This window comes from Anomaloglossus baeobatrachus, chromosome 1 (assembly GCF_048569485.1).
Source record: "Anomaloglossus baeobatrachus isolate aAnoBae1 chromosome 1, aAnoBae1.hap1, whole genome shotgun sequence".
Classification (NCBI taxonomy): domain Eukaryota; kingdom Metazoa; phylum Chordata; class Amphibia; order Anura; family Aromobatidae; genus Anomaloglossus; species Anomaloglossus baeobatrachus.
In genome coordinates, this window is record NC_134353.1 from 11,979,384 (window position 1) to 12,002,234 (window position 22,851).

The following is a 22,851-nucleotide window of genomic DNA, read 5'->3' on the forward strand; positions in this document are numbered from 1 at the left end:
ATTGAGTACGGTGTCCCTGCAGAGTTGCACTTTTGCATATACAAAATGAGTTGAAAAAGGACAGATGCTGGTGGAAAGGGGAACAGTTGTGTTGGAAAGGGGAAAAACGTTTTTGTCCGTGGGTTTTTTGGTAAAGCAACAGTAACATTTGCTGAAGAAACACCATCTGTTACGGTGGGACTGGCAGATTTGGATAAGGTGGTATATACTATGTTACCGCTATATACCGAAAATTAATAAGAAAAGAAAGAGAAAGGTATATATCCCCATCAGCAGTCAGTGTCCACCGTGCTCCCAGATGGAAAAGCAGAGGTTGGCAACTGGAAGGTTAGGTGGAGGATACAGATCTGTGTGGCCATGAAACTAATAGTAGCCTGAACCGAGTTAGACGCCATTCGGATCTGGAGACTGGGAGCCCAGTTAGTGTCACAGGGTCCACATGCCCACCCAGCCCAGGAACTCCCTGTTAACATCACAGGGGCCATTCAGTACGCTGACCGTGTGCATTGGGTCCACACCTGTGGACAGCAGGCGCATCAGCAGCAGCAGGCCTGTTAATGCCACTGGGCTGCACAAGTATGACTGGTAGGACAGGAGCTGGTCTTAACCATTCTGCGTTACCAACTGTGGTGGCGGCCTGCATCAACGCCCTATCCCTGCCTACCTCTGGCCTAAAGCCGCAATGGGTTCAGCACATGGAGGTGTGCTCTTTCGGAGCATAATAGAAGACTGCGCACCTCCTTGTTGGCTCCAGCCCGTTTTATAACCTGGGTCCGCCCCAAACCAGGGTGGACCACAATGCACCTCCTGGAGACAAAAGCAGAGTGACACGTCATGAGTGGCATAACTAGCGTCCTATTTGGAACCGCAACTTCAATAATGACCTCATGGCTGCCACGACACAAACACCTCACCAGTCATCGTCTGACCATCAATAATGAGGTGACAAGTCATAGGGGCGGGCCTCTGCAAGCCATTTGGGAGTGGCCTGGCCACATCGTCAGGACACCTGATGCCCTGTGGTCTATATGGGCCCCCCACATCAGGGGCAGGGCCAAAGAGTTCATTACCGGACCTAGTCTCTGATGCAATTGTGTCGCCCTGGGCAAGCCAGGGGACACAGGTCACACACCACCACACCCTACATCCCAGGTAGGCACATCTAAGCTGAACCAAAAATCCTTGTTGCCTTCCTCCAGAGGCTGATGATTCACACCAGGGGGTGGGCCAGGCGGTTGGCTCCGCCCACCAAGGAGATCACAGCTCTGGAGGCGGGAGAAACCAGGCAGTTGAGAGTTGAGCCCAGGCAGGGCAAGAGTGAAGTCTAGCTGAGGGCTAGGAAGGAGTAAACAGCTAAGTGCAAGTGAAGGAAAGAGAAGTAGTAAAGGAGGAAAGCAAGAGTGGTGACAGAACAGCAAGAGTGTGTAAAGCCTGAAGAGTCCAGCTAAGTGCAGGACAGGTCAGCAAGGTCAGCAACGGCGGTGACTGTCTGGAGGGGGACCGTTTGGACGTTCCTGGAAGGACCCCGTAGGCTGTGTGCCCGGTGGTCTGGAGCAGTGTTCCGAAGGACAGTCAGCACCAGGGCAGGGGCCTCTCGGACCCCGGCAAGGCTTGGAGTCGCCGTAAATTGCCGAATCCGTCAGTGAAGGGGACGTAGATCCCCCAACAACCAAGACCCGAGTGAAGGCAACAGCCCAACCTGTACAACAGAGACACCGCCACCGCCAGGGCACCAGTTTCTGAGGGCCAGCGCCTGCGGGCAAAGAGTAGAGCTCCTCCGGCCCAGCTTGAAGCCGGGGAGCAGGTTACCGGTGGGGACCCATCGCAACCAACAAGTACATAGAGGTGCAAGGAAGAGGGACATCACCGTCACCTACTGGGAGAGCAATTGCAGCCGTCCGTGGGACCGTCTTACCAGCTGTTTGGTTTACCGTACAAACTGTGTCAACGTCTCAGGCTGAGTGAGTACCACAGTGCCGCAAGGCACAGCGCTGCCCCCGCGTCCCTGCGCCCACCAGGCCCTGCACCTCCCAAGCCATCACCGGGTCCCGGGATCACCAACCCCTACCCACGGAGGGGCAACACAACACCTGGCTGCTCCGCATCACCATCCCCGGGATCCCCACACCGAGCAGCGGTGGTGAAATCACCACAACCGTGGGTGGCGTCACGGACAATAAACAATCCCCACACCCAACAACCCCCTTTCACTCACGGGCGAGGAGTGCCGCTCGAGAAACCCCCGGGATCCGGCCCACCGCTCGAGCCACCACTGAGCAGCAGCCGCCGGACCCGAGCAGAAGGGGTGAGCGTAGTGTGCTGACACCCTCCTCCCCGCCCGCGACAAACTGGCGTCACGAACAGGATCTTACCGCTCTGCCGTCTGGTAGAGGTGCGCCTTGTTACCGCCGGAGGTATCCGGCAGGAAAATTTCAGAAGCCGCCATCTTTGGCGCGAAAAGTTCCTGCTCGAGCGTCTTCTCGAGCAGTAGAGGCGCGAAGGCCAAAACCCCGCCCCGAGAGAGGAGGGGCCGGAAAGAGCTAAGGGGGATGGAAACAAGATGTCTGCGCCCGACGGAGCCGCTGGAGGAGCGGTGGTCGCAGCCGCAGCGGCACCCGCGGATGGGAATGGACCTGCCCAGGTCCCGGCCGTACCGGCGGGAGGTGCCGCGGCCCCCACGCTCGCTCAGGTCATGCCGTTCTCCTTGCCCTATGCGCCCGGAGCTGCCTGGCTACCGCAGTATGACGGGAAACCGGATGCCCTACAGGCCTTCCGGAAAAAGCTTAACCCGTTGCTAGAGCTGTACCCCCTGACTGATAAGCAACGTGCAGCGATAGTGCTAGGCCAGTTAACCGGTGCGGCGGAGCAGGAAGCAGAGACCTGGGCCGAGGGGGACCGGCTCTCTGTAGCCACCATCTTTGAGAAGCTACAGACTGCCTTCGAGACCCGGACTGAAGCTGAGCTGAGGATGCAGTTTTACCAGTGCCGGCAACGAGCTGGGGATAGCATTCGGGACTATGCTCTACGTCTGCAGACAGCCCTCCGCACGCTGAAGCGGGCGAACCCTATTAATGAGGCGGATAGCAACAAGATGTTAGTGGAGCAATTTCTGCAGGGGATGAGATCCCCTGAGGATCGTAAACAACTCCGGCTGTGGGCCCTGGAACACCCTGATGTGGACTTTGCTGTGTTAAAGGAGCGGGCCATTAAAGCACTACAGCCCCCAGCAACCGAAGTTCTGGAACCCGCCCCGTGGCCCGTCGAGACGGCTCCCGTTGTGGCGGCCTCAGCCAAATCAACCTCTCCAACACCTGCAGCCCCGAGCAGCACAGTGGAAGAACTGGCAGCCCAGGTCCGTCGCATGGACGGAGACCTTGCCAAAATCCTGGCTGCACTACAACCTCTGACCAGACCTCAGCCTCCGGCGCAGATACAGCTTGCTGACAGTCCCGAGGATGTTCCCTGGATGCAGCGGAAAAGTGCTAACAACCCGCAGAGCAGACCCCCAATCTGCTACAAGTGCCGTAAGCCGGGTCATTACTACCGACAGTGCCCGTTAAACAAGCAACCCCTGGGGCCCCGGGCCAATTCTCAGGAGTAGAACATCGTGGCCCCCCGGACTGGCGGGACCGATATATCGGGGCCCGCCCTATCATCCCCGTGGCTGTGGACGACATACCAGTGATGGCTCTCTTGGACACTGGATCACAGGTAACTACCATACCGTACACGTTGTACCAGCGGTATTGGGCCGTAGACGAACTGGCGCCCCCAGACAATAGTATAACATTGATTGCTGCTAATGGACTCCCATTGACCCAGGTGGGGTATAAACAAGTGGCTATGACAGTGGGGCAAGCCGAACTGCAACACCAGGGTATGATTGTGATCATGAATGAGCCCAGTGATCATAACCCGAAAATAGTGCTGGGAACCAATGTGATGGAGCACTGCATGGCTGATGTGTTAACCCTATTACAACAGCTGGCCGCCACAGCGGCAGGGAGCCGGCAGAGGGCTGTGCAGCGTGAGATCCGAGCCCTGATGTACCGCCAGCATGTAAGCTCAACAGGAGGGGAGATTGGTGGAGTGAGAGTGATGGATGTTGCTCCATTGACTGTGCCCCCTAGGAGTGAGATGATGATCTGGTGTAGGGCAGCAGTAGGGCCTCAGGGGCGTGACTACCCTGCGATGATGGAGCCCATGCCTTCCGAGCACTGGCCCACTGTAATGGCCGCCCGAGGGGTGGTGGTTGTGAAGAAAGGGAGAGTGCCTGTGAGAGTGCTGAACTGTGGAGAGGAAGAAGTCAGGCTTCCCCGGTATGCCACCATTGCCAAGCTGCTCACCCTGGACCCTCACACTATCCATGAAGCCAGTCCATCCACACTCCCACCTACCACCGGCACTTCCCCACCCCAGGGGGAGACAAAGGAGTGGCATCAACAGCTACATGTAGGCACTGATGATACCCCTACACATCACAGGGCAGGGGTATACAGGGTGGTGCAGGAGTACGAACAGGTTTTTAGTAAGCACCCCCTAGACTTTGGGCAGATCAAGAGGGTCCAACACCACATCCCCACCGGTGAACATCCCCCTATCAAAGAGAGGTATAGACCTATTCCCCCTGCACATTACCAGTGTGCCAAGGATATGTTGAGGAATATGAAGGAGGCAGGGGTTATTCGGGACAGCTGTAGTCCCTGGGCCGCTCCGTTGGTACTGGTCAAGAAGAAGGATGGTACCATGCGGATGTGTGTGGACTACCGGAAGATCAACCAGATAACCCATAAAGACGCCTATCCATTACCTCATACTGAAGAGTCTTTGGCTGCACTGAGAACTGCAAACTACTTCTCGACCCTTGACCTCACCAGCGGATACTGGCAAGTGGCCGTGGCCCCAGAGGACCGGGAGAAGACCGCCTTCACCACCCCGATGGGGCTTTGCGAATTCAATAGCATGCCGTTTGGGCTGTGCAATGCCCCCGGAACCTTCCAACGGCTGATGGAGTGCTGCCTGGGACATTTAAACTTCGAGACCGTCCTGCTGTACTTGGATGATGTGATTGTTTATTCCCAGACGTATGAGGCCCATCTGGAGCACCTGGCCGAGGTGTTCGCGTCCCTTGCCAAGTACGGGATGAAATTGAAGCCCTCTAAATGCCACCTGCTGAAACCCAGGGTGCAGTATCTAGGGCATGTGGTGAGTGCGGATGGTGTCGCCCCCAACCCTGAGAAGATTACTGCCATCCAGAGCTGGCCGAGACCAACTACAGTAAGGGAAGTAAGGCAGTTTCTGGGTCTGGTGGGGTACTATCGGCGCTTCATAAAGGGGTATACGAAGATGGCTGCCCCCATGCAAGACCTCCTCGTGGGACAGACCAAAGGTGGTAGACCCATTGGAGCCCCACTGTCGTGGGAGGACAAGCATGAAGAGTCCTTTTGCCAGTTGAAGGCGGCCTTGACCGGAGAAGAGGTCCTGGCGTATCCTGATTATGGGCGCTCGTTCATCCTCCACACGGACGCTAGTAACGTGGGGCTAGGAGCGGTCCTATCCCAGGTCCAGGATGGAAGGGAGAAGGTGATTGCCTATGCTAGCCGAAAACTCCGGCCGACTGAAAGGAACCCTGAGAACTATAGCTCCTTCAAGCTCGAGCTATTGGCGTTGGTGTGGGCTATCACGGAGCGGTTCCGCCACTACTTGGCGGCAGCAACATTCACCGCGTTTACGGACAACAATCCGCTGACTCACCTGAACACGGCCAAGTTGGGCGCGTTGGAGCAGCGGTGGGTAGCCCGGCTAGCCAACTATGATTTCACCATAAAGTACCGAGCTGGTCGCGTCAACATAAATGCGGATGCACTCTCCCGAATGCCCCATTTGTCAGAAGAGGGGTGCGAGGATGACGACCTCGAGGAGATTGAGTTGCCTGCGTTTCACCAGCCGCCTACTGAGAGGGTACAAGTACATCAGCAACGAGTGGATCTGGACCCACGGCCCAGTCAAGAGTGGCAGGAAGCTCAGGACCAAGCGCCGGCTGTTCGCCTTGTCAAGACTCTGGTGGAACAAGGTGCTACGGGAATAGACCCTGCCGCCCCAGCCGAAGCCCAACGCTTGTGGAAGGAACGGAAACGGCTTTACCTACACCAAGGGAGGCTGTACCGTGAGCTGATCAACCCGAAGACCCATGAGAAAATATGCCAGTTGGTCATTCCTCAAGCTGACGTCGCTACTGTCCTGCGGGCATACCATGATGGTGCTGGCCACTTAGGGTGGAAGAAGCTGGAGATGCTGTTGAGGGAGCGGTTCTATTGGAGTGGGATGCGTGAATCAGTGGAAGCCTGGTGCCGAGAGTGCGGTCCTTGTACGCTGAGGAGAAAGGACGAGACTAGCCAGAGGGCACCCTTGCATCCAATAGTCACCCATCAGCCGCTGGAGTTGGTCGCCCTAGACCATGTCAAGCTCACCCCTAGCCGAAGTGGGTACACCTACGCATTGACCATTGTGGACCACTACTCAAGATTTATGGTGGTAGTCCCCGTTAAGGATCTGACTGGTCGAACTGCTGCTCGAGCGTTCCAGGCTTATTTTTGCCGACCCCATGGGTACCCCGAAAAGGTGCTGACTGACCAAGGCCCGGCCTTTGAAGCAGAGGTGTTCCACGAATTCTGCCAGTTGTACGGTTGCAAGAAGATCCAGACCACTCCGTACCACACCCAAACCAACGGCATGTGCGAGAAAATGAACCACTTGGTCCTGGGGCTCCTCAGGACGCTACCGCTGGAAGAACGGAATCTGTAGCCGGAAAAGTTACCCGACTTAGTCGACATGTACAATAATATCCCGTCTAGCTCGACGAAGTGCACCCCAGCGTATCTGATGAGGGCTCGGCCTGGCCGCCTGCCGGTGGATCTGGAGATGGGGTTGGAGGCCCCAGAAGCACTCCCTTCAACGGCGGAGTGGGAAAGTCGGAGGAGAGCACAATACCGGCAAATCCAGGAGTATGTGGAGAAAAACCTCAGTCAAAGTCGAGAACAGCAGGAGCACCGGTTCAATCAGAAGGCGTCCGCGGGTCCTTTCCAGCCAGGAGATGTAGTGCTGAAACAGAAGAGGAAGGCCCACAAGCTGGATGATCAGTGGGAGCAAGTCCCTTACGTCATACAACCCACAGAATGGGAAGATGGGAAGGCCTACCAGATCAGTCGTGACCAAGGGGGCACCCTGGCCACAGTTTCCCGGGACCATCTAAAAAGGTGCCCCCCAGCGTTGAAGGCAGAGGCTGAAGTACCGGTTCCTCCACCAGCGGAGAAGGCAGCAGAGGTAATCCACACGGTAATGGGTGACTTCCCAGCAAACTGGCCTACACAGAACGGCGCGGTGATTCTTCCAGTGATACTGTTCCCACAACCCGTGGATGAAGAAGTAGTGGAAGCGGTTAACCGTGAGCCAGAACCAGTGCCAGTGCCCAGGGATGAACCTGTACCCAGCTCCCCTACGCCTCCGCCTGCCCCACACTGTAGCCGGAAGGAGCCGATTGTTCCCTCTACCCCACTGTCTAGCACCACTGACACCGGTCCCCGAAGGTCCACCCGTTCCAACCTAGGTAGACCTCCACTTAGGTACAGGGAGACCGTTCTGTGAGTACAAGGGGTCAGGGAATGTAAAGAGTGTTTGTTTGTTTGAAAGTTTGAAAGTTCTGCCAATGATGAAAATGATTACCAAACAGTAACCTGATTTGCTTTGTGATTTGCAACCGGCTGGAGCCGGCACCGTTGTCCCCGTGGGGACCGTTTAAAAAGTTATTTTGCATGGGAACTATCCATGGACAAGCCCGTGAACTTGCAGGGCACCCACAAACGTTAATGGCCTGTAAATATGTTGTTTTCCGTTACCGTTTTCCGCAATGCCGCCTCTGGAGAGGCAGGTTGGAGGGAGGGCCCTCAGCGGAGCAGGCTGGGACCCAGCCACCAAAGGAACCGTTGGCTACCCTCTGGAGGGAAGGACAGATCCCTCTCGGGTACCGTGTGCTGGACTGTGGGTCAAGGGGTGCTGCCTGGGCTTTAGGGGCAGCATCAGGGCCAGGTTGCTTGGGAGGGAGAGAGCGGAAACCGTAACCGTAAACCGTTATGCAACGTTAAAGGAAATGAGCCTCCCGCTTTGGGAAGAGTTATTGAAAATGTATTTATGTGTTATTTACCTTGTTATCCCTTTTTGCAGTAAAATAAAACCGGTGTAGGACGGCAGCCCGCGGACGGTCTGCATTTTGCTAAGGGGGAATGTGTCGCCCTGGGCAAGCCAGGGGACACAGGTCACACACCACCACACCCTACATACCAGGTAGGCACATCTAAGCTGAACCAAAAATCCTTGTTGCCTTCCTCCAGAGGCTGATGATTCACACCAGGGGGTGGGCCAGGCGGTTGGCTCCGCCCACCAAGGAGATCACAGCTCTGGAGGCGGGAGAAACCAGGCAGTTGAGAGTTGAGCCCAGGCAGGGCAAGAGTGAAGTCTAGCTGAGGGCTAGGAAGGAGTAAACAGCTAAGTGCAAGTGAAGGAAAGAGAAGTAGTAAAGGAGGAAAGCAAGAGTGGTGACAGAACAGCAAGAGTGTGTAAAGCCTGAAGAGTCCAGCTAAGTGCAGGACAGGTCAGCAAGGTCAGCAACGGCGGTGACTGTCTGGAGGGGGACCGTTTGGACGTTCCTGGAAGGACCCCGTAGGCTGTGTGCCCGGTGGTCTGGAGCAGTGTTCCGAAGGACAGTCAGCACCAGGGCAGGGGCCTCTCGGACCCCGGCAAGGCTTGGAGTCGCCGTAAATTGCCGAATCCGTCAGTGAAGGGGACGTAGATCCCCCAACAACCAAGACCCGAGTGAAGGCAACAGCCCAACCTGTACAACAGAGACACCGCCACCGCCAGGGCACCAGTTTCTGAGGGCCAGCGCCTGCGGGCAAAGAGTAGAGCTCCTCCGGCCCAGCTTGAAGCCGGGGAGCAGGTTACCGGTGGGGACCCATCGCAACCAACAAGTACATAGAGGTGCAAGGAAGAGGGACATCACCGTCACCTACTGGGAGAGCAATTGCAGCCGTCCGTGGGACCGTCTTACCAGCTGTTTGGTTTACCGTACAAACTGTGTCAACGTCTCAGGCTGAGTGAGTACCACAGTGCCGCAAGGCACAGTGCTGCCCCCGCGTCCCTGCGCCCACCAGGCCCTGCACCTCCCAAGCCATCACCGGGTCCCGGGATCACCAACCCCTACCCACGGAGGGGCAACACAACACCTGGCTGCTCCGCATCACCATCCCCGGGATCCCCACACCAAGCAGCGGTGGTGAAATCACCACAACCGTGGGTGGCGTCACGGACAATAAACAATCCCCACACCCAACAACCCCCTTTCACTCACGGGCGAGGAGTGCCGCTCGAGAAACCCCCGGGATCCGGCCCACCGCTCGAGCCACCACTGAGCAGCAGCCGCCGGACCCGAGCAGAAGGGGTGAGCGTAGTGTGCTGACACCCTCCTCCCCGCCCGCGACACAATAAGTGCCTGAGCATGCTCAGTTGCATGAAATAGAGTCTCTGAAAAAAGACTATCAGCTTTAGCATGGTGTCTAGGTGTAATGGGGGCAGGGGGCGCCTCAGGGGGTGTAGTCGAGTCCCCTCGCCTTGTGGGCCGCAGGCTGAACCCCGGCCCGGCCGTCACTTGCAAAGCAGGTGTGTTGTTGGGGCAGAGTGTGGATGCATGGGGCCCATTCATGACAGCGTTCTTTCTGTGCTCTCCAGCTCCTTCTTCACTTTCAGGAAAGAGACAATTGCAGGCAGCGGGTAAACCAAACACCGTTTTATTAAACAAAGCTTCCATCTTTTTGTTTGCAGCAGGCTTACTTTAGTACGTTACAAGTTACAAGTCCTTTTCTACAAAAACGGTTTCTTTTTTCTCTACGGGCACTTTCCTTTGCCTGCAGGGGCCAATTGTTATCCCCCTAGCAGTGGTACTCCTATCCCGATTTTAGTTCAGCCCTTTCCCAGGGATTTGTATTGAACTAGGGGACGGCTCCAGTACTCACTACCGGCTCCGGATTAGCTCCAACTTCTTCGCTCCACTGCCACAGCACCCACTCCTGCACTCTGCCCCGGCACTTCTCCTCAGCTCTCTCCTGTTACATTCCCAGCACACTGCCCTCCATTCAGAGCCCAACCCTACCTAGGCTACCCTGCCCCTTCCTTCCCTGCCACTGTTACCAGGGGAACCACTACTCTACACTGGCACCTAGGGGGGGAGAACCGTACATAACACACAACATTGTACAATGTGCCACCATACTCCTGTGGCGTCTTCAGGGGGAGAAAAACGTCTTCTCCACACTAGGGGTCCGTCCACCCCTTACATTCCTCCCCTCTTTAACCTCAGCCTCCTGGCGAGGTTCCGCACCTGCAAGACAACGCATATGGAAAACACACACACGTTTCTTCAGCAGTATTCTTTTTCTTTCTTATCAATAAAAAAAAACATTTTAAAACTAACGTATCAAGCACACCAGATTGGCACACAAGTCCGGTGCCTGGAGTCCCTCCAGGGGAGCTCCTGGTCTTGGCTGATCTTCTGCCCGGAGGCTCTCCTCAAGCGCTCCCGGTCTTAGATGAGCCGCGACCAACAGAAACAAAAGGGTTCTTTACTTAACAGTCGCGGGAGAAGTCCATGCATAGTCCCTGCATTCTTCTATTCCTGGGTTCAGTTCTTTTAACGTAGCTTTAACCATAAACACTCACCGGCTTCCAACAGTACCGGCTTTCGACAACAAACAGATCTTTTTCTTCCGGATGATTAACCCTCACGCTGGGTGGTATGCACGCAGCCATTCAGCCCGCTGGGCCCTCACATGGTCGGAAAGTGACTGTCCAGGTAAGCGGGGTAGCCTACGAAATGGCTCATAACGCGGTGGCTCCGGTACTTCCTTCTCCAGTTCAGGCCCTTCAGCCTCCTGCGGGGGTGAGGGGGTAGCTGGATGGGACCGCAGTGGGCTGCCGACAACAACTACCGGGTGCGACACCATACTCTGATGTATCACCAGTAATGCCGATGCTTCTCTTGGCTTGTCTCCAGCCGTAGGTTCGGCGGCCGCTTTTGGCGTGACCGTCGGGGTACTCTTCAGCCCACAGGCTTCAGCGAGCGCTTGCTTATGCTGAGCGCGCCACGCTCTGTTCTCCATTCTGCTTGGTCCAGGTATTGGAGTTTGCTTCTTATTCCACTGCCGGGGTTGCAATCGTGCCGGGGAAGGTGGAGGCGGTTCTTCTTTTCCCGCTTCTGCCCATACTCCGCCCCCGGCCTCACCCACCAGGTCGGCACAGCGTTTGCGACGCCTCTTCTTTCTTGCGGCGCCGCCCACATCTCTAGGCCTCTGCAGTATCTCGGGGCAAGCACCTCCCCTCTTTGGGCGGTGCACTCCGGGCTTCTTCCTTACAGGCCAGCCCAGTGCTTTTCGTTTGGCGCCCACTTTTCGCGCCTTCACTAAATCCATGAGGATGGCCGCCATCTTGCCGCCATCTTGTGGCCTGTTCAGTACATCAGGCACCACTTGGTCTCTGCTCGGGGTTTCTCTTCTGCGGGCTTGATCCTGCCGACTACGCCAAAATGTAACGGGGGCAGGGGGCGCCTCAGGGGGTGTAGTCGAGTCCCCTCGCCTTGTGGGCCGCAGGCTGAACCTCGGCCCGGCCATCATCTTGCAAAGCAGGTGTGTTGTTGGGGCAGAGTGTGGATGCATGGGGCCCATTCATGACAGCGTTCTTTCTGTGCTCTCCAGCTCCTTCTTCACTTTCAGCAAAGAGACAATTGCAGGCAGCGGGTAAACCAAACACCGTTTTATTAAACAAAGCTTCCATCTTTCTGTTTGCAGCAGGCTTACTTTAGTACGTTACAAGTTACAAGTCCTTTTCTACAAAAACGGTTTCTTTTTTCTCTACGGGCACTTTCCTTTGCCTGCAGGGGCCAATTGTTATCCCCCTAGCAGCGGTACTCCTATCCCGATTTTAGTCCAGCCCTTTCCCAGGGATTTGTATTGAACTAGGGGACGGCTCCAGTACTCACTACTGGCTCCGGATTAGCTCCAACTTCTCCGCTCCACTGCCACAGCACCCACTCCTGCACTCTGCCCCGGCACTTCTCCTCAGCTCTCTCCCATGTTACATCTCACAGCACACTGCCCTGCATTCAGAGCCCAACCCCCCTTCTCTTCCCTCCTAGGCTGCCCTGCCCCTTCCTTCCCTGTCACTGTTACCAGGGGAACCACTCACTACACTGGCACCTAGGGGGGGGGGGAGGAACCGTACATAACACACAACATTGTACAATGTGCCACCATACTCCTGTGGCGTCTTCAGGGAGGGAAAAACGTCTTCTCCACACTAGGGGTCCGTCCACCCCTTACATAGGCACAAAACAGGACTTAGACCCGGCACGGAATGCAAGTACCTGTGCAAAGAGGCTTTTGGCATTAAGTGTGGGAGCATGCGCTGTATCCCGAAATGAAGACTTAGCCTCAGGAATAGCACAGTCAGGCTGAGCATGCTCACTAGGCGAAACACTGTAGTTAGGCTGCGGCTGGGGTAAATCGGCACACGCATGCGCACTAGCTGCCTCTCCACACTTACACGTGGAGGAGAAATTGCTCTTCGGGTGTGGACTTGGAGATGCTGTCTATGAACAGAAGGAAAAGCTAAAGGAAGCCTCACTTTCTATCCCTCCGAATTATCAAATGCAGCAAAGAATTCCCTGAGTTTGCTATAACATTACCGTAGCAAAATGTGCATGAGGGTGTCATGCAGAGGTGCTGCAAATAGATTTGCACCAGTGGGACACTAATGGAAGTCCAACAGTCACTTCTTGTATGCCACTAAATGGCAGCATTTTTTGCTATCATTATAGCTTATTAAAAACAGAGCAGGAGGGTGTCATGCACAGGTTCTAGAAATAGCTTGGCACCAGTGGGACACTAATGAAATAAAACAGCCACGTTTAGGATGCCACTAAGTTCACTCAGTGTTTGCTAGTATAATGGCTTAGTAACAATGAGTTGGAGTGTGCAAAGGGCAGGAGGGTACAGTGGCAGGGTTGTGGGTCTGGGTAGAGGAAAGGAAGCCTGCCTTTCTATCCCTCCTAATGGGGAAATGCAGCGAGGAAATCCCTGACCTTAGCTACACAGACGCTGTTATCTTGTGTAGCTGTTAAACTCTGTTTTCACGGACCTGTCACCTATGGCTCTGACCCTGCCGGTATTGGCCCTTACAAGGACTAATAGAAACTTCTATCCCTATTCTGTATAGCGCTGTGTATAGAGCGTACACAGCAGTATCGGAGATAGGCGCTGCGCCAGCGGTTACTGACACCAAGGACGCAGAAGGCAGATAATGGCGTGCTGGAGGAAAATGTCCGTTTTTATAATGCAGGGACATGTGACATGGACATCCTATCACACATGCCGTTGCTTCTATGGCTAAAAGTCCACTTAGCTGTGTGTGTGTCTGGGATTGGCTGACATGCTGGCCCGCCCCACTACACGCGCGCGCTTAGGGAAGGAAGACAAGGAAAAAAAAAAAATGGCGATCGCCATTATCCATACAGCAGTGATCTGAATGCGCTGTTCCCGCACACTATACACTGAAATGTCATAATAGTGTGAGTCACAGAGTGACTTACACTATTACAGCGGAAAGCCAGCTAGTAATTAGCTAGTCTTTTTGCTGCTAGAACCGTTCTCGAATGTATCTAGAACTATCGAGCTTTAGCAAAAAGCTCGAGTTCTAGTTCAATCTAGAACAGCCCCCAAAATCACTCGAGCCGCGAACTGGAGAACCTCGAACCACGAACCGCGCTCAACTCTACCCGGGACCTTAACCCGACCAAGGACGCACCTTAGGTTTCCAGGGGAAACAGGTTGTTTGGGCGGGGGATTAATGGGATCCAGGACGTTGGGACTGGACTGTCGCAGGAAGGGACTGCAACGGGGTATGTTGGGTCCCCGCTGCCAACAAAACCGGTAGCTTCCCCCTGTTGACAGATGATCTCACAATAGTTAACATAATGTTGAAGTTAATGAGACTCCCTAATTGGGATGAACCTGTTTAATAAATGTTATTTATATTAACCCTTTCTTCTTTTTTAAGCTCAATAAATGCTTGGTGTCCTGTGGCTCGTGGAGGAGCCATGTTTAACCGAGGGGGAATGTGACACCCTGGCCTATCAGGTCATCACAAGGGTACCGTGCAATCTGCCCTTCTGCATAGTGTCCGCTCCTCCTTGGTTACGGATCCTGTCCCTTTGGTGTTGCTAAGAACAGGTATACACAAATCCTGAGGAACACTCTGAACCACACCCACCAAACACCCATTGGGTAGCCTGAGGAGAATAGGGCCGCCCAGATGGAGGGATGCTAGAAGGAGGACCAGAAGTGGCAGTTGAGGAGAGAGAGTGCCACTAAGCGGTGACAAGACAGGTCATGCTGCGGAACTGGGCTCCTGTACCCGTCCCAGGTGCCAGATGTTGGCCTGGCCTGGAAGGAGCTGGAACCCCAGTCGCAGGGGGTAGTGACAGGGGGCACGGTATTACCACAGAGAGCAAGCGGGCAGCCCTGTGCTATAACCGGGCAGGGGCCAGGGCACGACAGGGTATGTGGACCCTAGGCTGGGAAATAGCTTCATGCAGCCCAGTAATTCACCCGACGAGGATGGGATCTTCACAAACCGCCCTCCACCTGCTCCAAAATCGGGGTACTAGCGCAACGAGCTGGATAGGACTTCACAACATCGTCCATAAAAATCCCAAGCATGAACCCTGAGAGCAGGCTCACCTTGCTAGCCACGCAGGTGAGCGGGACCCTAGTAGTCACAGGCAAAAGGGATCCACCAAGTTACAGCCAAGTTAAGTTCAGCCTTTTAAACAAAGGTTAGTAGTGATTATAGCAGCTGATAGTCCAATTCGACACACCAGAATCTCATGATTAGGCATTTTCACTGTCAATTTTCATCAAAAACGTATGGACACAAACGGACTGAACACGGACATGACACGTACGTATCTCACGCATAAACGGAAATTCAACTCGCACACATGGCATGCATACGCCATCACACGGATGTCACACGTACCGGCGAAACGGACAACAAAAACGAAACGCTGACAGAAAAAACGAAACGCGAGACACGCACGTGTTTTTTACGGAAGTGTGTTTCAGGCCTAACACACATAACCCCTTTTTCCCCTTCACTCGTCGGATCCTTCATTGATCCAGTCATCATTATCATCATCCGCATACCTGGATCTTGTTGGGATCTTCTTACTTTTTTAATCCTTTTAACCCTTTTTTAACTTATTTACATGGAATAAACATATCTTGTAAATTTCAAACAATATTACATTTCTCTCCTTTTCTAATTTAATTTTAACTCTAATCGTCTACTTGACCTGTAGTATGTTACCTTTATTCACACTCATCACCTCGTGTATACTCCTGACCTCTTCCAGGTAGTGCGGTGCTGCACTTTTTCACTTTTGTTAGTGTTTATCTCTCGCGGACAGGTTATTAGCGGACCCTGTCTACTACCTGCAGCTTTTCTGGCAGCTCCCCACCTTACTGGTTTGGCAAATAGATCAACAGGTATTACCAAAAAACCTGTCCCTTATCCATCAATACCCAACCAGTGACACAACTCCCTGATTGTGAGCGCGAGTGTCCCTGTAGTTTTATTTCTGGAAGGAGCCCATACATTCTAGCATCTACCAAGGCCAGGCAGCAGACAGGGGTGAGAAAATGTAGCCAAACCTAAACCACATATTAGCTATTCAGCAGCTCCTGTCAATCAAACAGCAGTGCATTTCTGTAACTTTACTTGCAGATATTTCTGCAATAAAACATCCAGTCTCAGAACAAAAGCTCAGCTTACATTCAGCCTCCTAGCACCAGTATACACTGGCTTTACTTTATATATGAAATCCTGATGGTTGGTTCTCTTTACCTTCTATTGCAATGTGGCAATGTTACTGTCTGCACTAAGCATTTTATAGATAACAGCCTCATTCTATACAAATGCATTCCACTTTACACAGGCCCTGTAATAAGCTTCCTGCATATTGGGATACTCTACTATATCCAGTGTTGCCGTTGTATAAGGTGAATTCATATACGTATAATGTGGCGGTGTTTGTGTTCACACTAAGCATTTTATAGCCGTGTATCATTCTATACAAATGCATTGCACTTTACACAGGCCCTGTAATAAGCTTCCTGCATATTGGGATACTCTACTATATCCAGTGTTGCCATTGTATAAGGTGAATTCATATACGTATAATGTGGCGGTGTTTGTGATTATACAGCACAACTGCACTTTATGACCCATGTTCTGTGTCTGGTGAATTAACTGGCATTAGCCTTTTCATGTATGGTCACACCACTGTTTAATTACGGTCAAAACTGTCAATAGGCTATAACCCTGACGTTTTTTTGACATACCTTCTTGACTACGTTTGCAGTGCAGTGATTGTTTGTGCACTCCTATACTCCCAGACTAGCAGCACTTGAAATTCGTGCAGGCAGAGGAAGGCAAGCCTATGGTGAGCGGGGGCGCCACTACGTTCTACTAGGGTGCCAACCTCCGCGGCAAGGTAGGAATAGGTCTGAGGGCATTTCACCATTCCCCGCTCTGCACCCCTCCAATCTATCCTGAACTCTGCAGCCTGCTTAATCCACCTCTTCTCTCGCTATTCCGCAGACTCCAGTTAAAGATTAACCATGACCTACAAAGCCATCCACAACCTGTCTCCTCCTTACATCTGTGACCTTGTCTCCTGGTACCTACCCGCACGAAACCTCAGATCCTCACAAGATCTCCTTCTCTACTCCTCTCTTATCTCCTCTTCCCACAATTGCTTGCAAGGTTTCTCCCGTGCCTCCCCTATACTCAGGAATGCTCTACCTCAGCACATCAGTCTTTCTCCTACCGTTAAAAGCTTCAAGAGAAACCTGAAGACCCACCTCTTCCGACAAGCCTACAACCTACAATAACCCTCAGTCCAGTACACCACAGCACAACCAGCTCTGTCCTCACCTATTGTACCCTCACCCAATCCCTGTAGACTGTGAGCCCTCGCGGGCAGGGTCCTCTCTCCTCCTGTTCCAGTCTGTTTTGTACTGTTAATGATTTTTGTACTAGTTTTTATGTATACCCTTTTTCACTTGCAAAGCGCCATAGAATTAATGGCGCTATAATAATAAATAATAATAATAATTATTCAGAAATGCATGTTTTATGGACAAATGAACATCGAAGGGACATCGAAGCTGATGTCGCTAATGTTGATTGCATCTGGCCAAAAGCAGGTTGGGAGCAGGCGGCATCATCCCGTGCTTCCTAGACCGCAGTTTGTGAAGCATGCAGCACCGTGGAAATGGCAGTTGTTTCACTCTGGAACTCAGGCTTTATTCCACTAGCTAACACTGAGGATTTAAAAAAATTCAGTTTAAAAAATTTTCAAAATTCCCCAGGGGGTAATGGTTCAGATACCATGGAGCACAGCATCAGAAGGTACTCCCAACTGCTTTTTTTTAAATTGTGAGGATTTGCAACAGTGCATAACATGCCAAGGAGTTAAAAAAGTTCTGATTCTGCAGGGGGCCATGTGTAACACACTGTGGAGCACAGCATCAGAAGGCACTTCCAACTGCTTTTGAAAAAAAAAATGGGAGAATTTGCAATAGTGCATAACATTGCAAGGAGTTAAAAAAAAAAATCTGATTTTGCAAATTCCAACTTCGAGGACCCTCCTCCCCTGCGCCATGCTGCTATGATAAACTATAGAGTTACTTAATGGCCAAAACTTGTAAAATAACCGATAAACCATTACCGATCTAATGGATTTTTTTTTAAAATTAACGTAAACATGATGAATTTTCCAAAAATAGTGAGGTTGGGTGGGAGATTTCTCCGTTTCTGTGCCAAAAATGAATGACCCCACTAACTGACAAATCCTTATAAATCCCCTAATATTCCCTTCTCCTCTTGACTACGCCCCCAATGCTATTTCAAATCCATTATTTCCGCACCCTCTAAATATCTTTACCCCTTGCCCAACCACAATCACTTGTTCCCAATTTAATTCCTGTCCTAACCCAGTCATGTTGGCCTCCCTTTTAAGGCAGGGCCCAGTACAGCCTCTCTGGAATGCTATCACAAGGCACTGCACTGTCACTGGCCCTATAGCTGGCGATTTATAGAACTGCTAGCAGCTACTGGACACTGTTCGGGGTCACGTGGCCACTCGGAATAAAGGGGGGATATTTACACGGGGTGTTACGTTTGAAGTTCGTGACACCACCCGTGGTGTGTGGTAAGGTAGAGTACCACCGCTGCAGATGGGAGTACCCGGTGGCGATGGTGTGGGCAGCCAGGTGTGTAATTTCTCCACGGTAGGGGGAATGCCCCGGGACTTGATGAGGGCGACGGGCAGGTGCCGTTGGGATGGTAAGGGTCACTTATGTACTAACTCAGTCCAAAAACGCTGACACCGACAACTGTGGTAAACTAAAGATCTTGACACTGCTGCTGCTGGGAGGGAGCACGCCTGGGTCCCGTGCCCATTGGTGTTGCCTGTTAGTCTGTGACCTTTTTCCTTGGCACCTAGTTTTTCTGGTTGGTCCCTTGAGTATAAAACTGGTCTGGTCCGCTCACCAGTATGGCTAACTGGGTGAGCTTGCTCTCAGGGTTCACGCTTGGGATTTTCTGGACCGTATAATGGGAAAGTCCTATCCCCCTCATTGCGCTAGTACCCCGATTTTGGAGCGGGTGGAGAACAGATCTTGAAGGCTCCGTCCTCGTCGGGTAAATTGTCAGGATGCCTGAAGCTACTTCCTGACCCAGGGTCCACGTACCCCGTCGTGCCCTGGCCCCTGCCTGGTGATGGCACAAAGCCGCCGGCTGTCCTCCTCGACAGTTCCATGCCCCTTGTCATGATCCCCTGCGACCGGGGTCCAGCTCCTACCAGGCCCAGACCAACGTCTGCGACCTAGTAGTTCCAAGGAGCCCAGCTCCTGACCTCTCCTCTCGAAAGTCACTGCTCAACTCACTGTCTCCTGACATCTTGACCCCCCCTTACCAACACCCCAAGTGGGCGACCCTATTCAACTCATGCCATCCACTGGTGTGTCTAATGGGTGTGGTGCAGAGTGTTCCTAGGATTTTGATTAGCTTGTTCTTGGTAACACCAAAGGGCAGGGACCCATAACCAAGGAGGAGGTGGATACTGTGCAGAAGGGCAGATTGCACAATACCCTGTGATGACCTGATAGGCCAGGGCGTCACACACACACATCAGATCACAGCCACAATTGTGGCGCCCCAGGACCTGGTCGCCACAACAGCATTGCCCTCCCAAAGGGTTAATGCTGAGCCTGGAGGTAATGGGGAGGTCCATTGGCCAGCAAGTTTAACATCCAACGCAGTTCTCCCTCCGGCCAGCAGGGGGAGCTCTGAACCTGGGATTCCAGGGAGCATTCCTTAAATCTGACCTGAGGGAGGAAGTAGTGTTCAGTCTGTAGAGAGAAGTGACAGTGAACAGACGCAGAGTGTGCTGTCCTGTGGATCTGGGGCCTAGAGCTAGAGTAGCTTGGCCCAGGGAAGCAGGAGTAGCAGAGAGGCAGCGGAGAGACTTGGACATCAGAGTCTGTGGCCACCAGGGCTTAAAATACTCCCTGGTAGCCGAATCCGAAGGGCAGGAGAGCTGCAAGCACCTGGCCCATAAACATCCCGAAGGTACAGCTGCAGCATCAGGGCCCGGTGTGGACTCCAGCAGAGAAGCACCAGAGAGGGCCTGCGCAGCCTGCTACAGAGGGAGAGGGACGTACCACCGGTCCCAGCAGCAAAGAGGGCCATTGCTGGATTCAGAGAAGCAGGGTCCTATCATAACAAAGAAAAGCACAGGAGTAGCCCTCATACTCAGCTGGCCAGAAAGATCACCCCAAGTACTTCCAGGCCGACCGGATCCCCATCACCACCTGTAACTGTCTCCCAGGACTGGACTGTTCCCAAAGTAAAAGAGGAAAAGGTAAAGAGACTGTTGTTTGTGCCTGGTTCTTTCATTGCCTGTCGGCCCTGCACCGTGTTAGCCACACAACACCATAGACTTTCACGAGCACTAACAGTGTCCCCGGGGCTCCGCTCCACCTGTGGGGAGCAGTACCACCATTGCTGCTATATCATCACCCCGGAGGCCTCACACAGCAGCGGCGGCTTAATAGCCGCAGACCACAGGTGGCGTCACGAACACAAACTTTATTCATCAAGCCACATATTCTACTGACACCCACCAGGGCCACGGAGCCGGGTCCAGCCACCACTGACTACCACCGGACTAGTCCGGCCCGGCACCAGGTGTCCCATAGCCCTGGGGTGGGCGAGTCAACCTTGGCGTCACGAACAGGATTTCGTGCCCGAGTCCACCGGGTACTGTGCGCCTGCAGAAACTGTGCTTAAAAGACTGTGTTACTGTTTGCAAACTGCCGCCGCCATTAGCCTCGCCGAGCGCAGGAAGAAGGGGGGCATGCCTGACAAAAAGCGCGAAGGGAGCGCGCCATCAGAGCAGAGCGCTGTTAACCCCACGCGACCCAGAAGGGAATTTGAAAAGTGAACGGAGCCTGGTATGGTTCACTAAGGGGGAGGAAGATGTCCGACTCGGAGGGGGGGCAGGTGGCTGCCATAGCTCGAGACGCCGTGGCACCAGCCGAAGCAATCCCAGTCGCCGTCGCCCCAGCCCCTGCTGTAGCGCCTGTAATGCCGATCACAATGCCGTACATCCCGGGAGCAGAATGGCTGCCGCAGTACTCCGGGGAGTCACATACCCTGAGCGACTTCAGAGAAAGGCTGCACAGCTTGTTCCGGGTGTATCCGCTGACTGAGAGCCAGAAGGTGGGCATATTAATGGGGCAGCTAGCCGGCACGGTCCAGCGTGAAGTGAAGTCCTGGCCTGATACAGATAAAGGGACAGCAACCCAGATACTGGCCAAGCTAAAGAGTACTTTTGACACCCGCACCGCAGCAGAAATAAAGATGAGATTCTTTGGGTGCAAACAACGGGCCACAGACAGCATACGGGACTATGCCTTAAACTTGCAGGAGGCCCTGAAAGCAGTTAAACAGGTGGACCCAGAGAGTGTGCGTGAAGGAGACAAACTCCTAACTGAGCAGTTCATAGAGGGGCTCCTGTCAGATGCCCACAGGACCCAGCTGCGTATCATGGTCCTGCAGAACCCTGCTCTGGACTTTGCAAAGTTTAAGGACCAGGCCATCCGGGTACTGAGAGAATCTACATCGAATGACCCAGTACCCCTCCGGCCTCTTGCTATCACGTACCCCGGGGTGGTGCCTGCAACACGAGCAACTGCAGGGGCTGAGGCGCAGTCCCTGGATAAGGATCCCGCTGCAGAGCTCAGACAGCAGGTCCAGGAGCTGACCAAGACTGTAGCTGCCCTGGCCAAGACTGTGCAGTCTCTACAAGTGACCCCATCGCCTGCAAGAATCGAGTTGGCCTCCAGCCCAGATGACGTCCCATGGATGCGACAGAGGAGGATTCCGCCGACCCGAGGAAAAGATAAAGACCGGTATGATTCAACGGGACAACCAATCCGCTGCAGCCAGGTGGGCCACATTGCACGACACTGTCCTTTAAATGGGCCGAGCCTGGGGCCAGGAGCCAACCCCCAGGTGTAAGGAAGCCCGGCTCAACCCCCAGCCGCAGCAAATATGTGGGAGGACGACCGGTCCTTCCTATTGTGCTGGATGGGATCCCTTTGAATGCCCTCCTGGATACGGGGTCCCAGGTAACAACCATCCCTTATAAACTGTACAAAAGATATTGGGCTGATTCAGACATTGACCATGGCCCAGATGATGATTTAACAATTGTGGCCAGTAATGGTCAGCCCTTACCTCAAATTGGGTATAAAGAAGTAACCATTAAAGTGGGGCGGGTAGAATTGCCATGTCAGGGGATGATAATTGTAGATATTGATCGCAAAGAATCTGACCCACTGCTAACCATTGGTACAAATGTGATAGAAAATTGTATTGCCGAAGTGATAATTTTGTTGCAACAGGCGTCTGAAACTGCCAGCTCCGGGCAGCAGCGTGCCCTACAGAGGGAGATCAGAGCCCTGATGAGGAGGCAGCAGGTAGAGCTGGCCAGAGGAGAAATTGGCAGTGTGAGGGTAAGTGACCCCCTCCCCATTGCAATACCCCCAAGAAGTGAAATGTTGATATGGTGTCGGGCAGCAATAGGCCTCAAGGTTCAGGATTACCATGCCTTGGTAGAACCGGTGTATTCAGACAGTAGGCCTGGAGTCCTGATAGCCAGAGGGGTAGCAGACGTTCGCAAGGGGAGAGTGCCCGTCCGTGTCCTGAATTGTGGGGAGGAGGAAGCCAAATTGCCCCGGTATGCCACTGTAGCAAAACTGTACACTGTCAGCAACAATACCATCAAAGCAGTGGAACCCTTGATCCCGTCCGACCCGGCGGAAGACAATGGCTCCAAGGGGCAGCTGGAAGACTGGTGCCAAAAATTACATGTGGGCACCGACTCCACCCCCTCACACCAAAAGCATGGGGTTTACCGGGTGGTACAGGAGTACGAGTGGGTCTTCAGCAAACACCCCCTAGATTTTGGGCAGGTGAAAGGGGTTAAACATCAAATCCCCACGGGTGATCATCATCCCATTAAAGAGAGATACCGCCCTGTACCCCCCGCACAGTATCAGCGTACCAAAGAGATGTTATGGGAAATGAAGGAGGCTGGGGTTATCAGAGATAGTTGTA